This window comes from Arachis duranensis, chromosome 4 (genome assembly GCF_000817695.3).
Source record: "Arachis duranensis cultivar V14167 chromosome 4, aradu.V14167.gnm2.J7QH, whole genome shotgun sequence".
NCBI lineage: Eukaryota > Viridiplantae > Streptophyta > Magnoliopsida > Fabales > Fabaceae > Arachis > Arachis duranensis.
Genome location: NC_029775.3, coordinates 46,639,142 through 46,640,335, shown reverse-complemented (window position 1 = coordinate 46,640,335; position 1,194 = coordinate 46,639,142). Strand labels below are relative to the sequence as shown.

General features: G+C 41.0%; 1 non-coding gene across 1 annotated transcript; it reads left to right on the top strand.

The window, feature by feature from the left end:
* Window positions 1-834: 834 nt before the first annotated feature.
* Window positions 835-942, top strand: LOC127746928 (small nucleolar RNA R71). Its single transcript, XR_008008733.1, has one exon. It is a non-coding gene; the product is annotated as a small nucleolar RNA R71 (small nucleolar RNA).
* Window positions 943-1,194: the final 252 nt, after the last annotated feature.

Sequence of the window (1,194 nt, the reverse complement as noted above, 5' to 3'; positions counted from 1 at the left end):
GCTTGAGAGACGTCCCATGAGGTCTTCCTCATTGGGATTCACGACCTCTCCTTCCTCTCTAGGTTCGGCCATGTTGATTATATCAATGGCCTTGCACTCTCTTTTTGGATTCTCTTCAGTGTTGCTTGGGAGAGTACTAGGAGGAGTATCAGTGACTTTCTTACTCACCTGGCCCACTTGTGCCTCGAAATTTCTGATGGAGGACCTTGTTTCACTCATGAAACTTAAAGTGGCCTTAGACAGATCAGAGACTAAATTTGCTAAGTTAGAGGTGCTCTGCTCAGAATTCTTTGTCTGTTGCTGAGAAGATGATGGATAAGGCTTGCTATTGCTGAGCCTATTTCTTCCACCATTATTAAAGCCTTGTTGAGGCTTTTGTTGATCCTTCCATGAGAAATTTGGATTATTTATCCATGATGAACTATAGGTGTTTCCATAAGGTTCACCCATGTAATTGACCTTTGCCATTGCAGGGTTCTTAGGATTATAAGCTTCTTCTTCAGAAGATGCCTCTTTAGTACTGTTGGATGCATTTTGCCATCCATTCAGACTTTGAGAAATCATGTTAACTTGCTGAGTCAATATTTTGTTCTGAGACAGTATGGCATTCAGAGCATCAATCTCAAGAACTCCCTTCCTCTGAGGTATCCCATTATTCACAGAATTCCTCTCAGAAGTATACATGAACTGGTTATTTGCAACTATGTCAATAAGTTCTTGAGCTTCTGCAGGCATTTTCTTTAGGTGAATGGATCCACCTGCAGAATGGTCCAGTGACATCTTAGAGAACTTAGATAGACCATAATAGAATATATCTAGAATGGTCCACTTTGAAAGCATGTCAGGAGGACACCTTTTGGTCATCTGCTTGTATCTTTCCCAAGCTTCATAGAGGGATTCACCATCTTTTTGTTTGAAGGTCTGAACATCCACTCTAAGCTTGCTCAACTTTTGAGGAGGAAAGAACTTAGCCAAGAAGGCCGCGACCAGCTTATCCTATGAGTCCAGGCAATCTTTAGGTTGTGAATCCAACCATATTCTAGCTCTGTCTCTTACAACAAATGGGAAAAGCATGAGCTTGTAGACTTCAGGATCTACTCCATTAGTCTTAATAGTCTCACAGATCTGCAAAAAATTAGTCAAAAACTGGTAGGGATCTTCTGATGGAATCCATGGAATTTGTAGTTCTGTTGT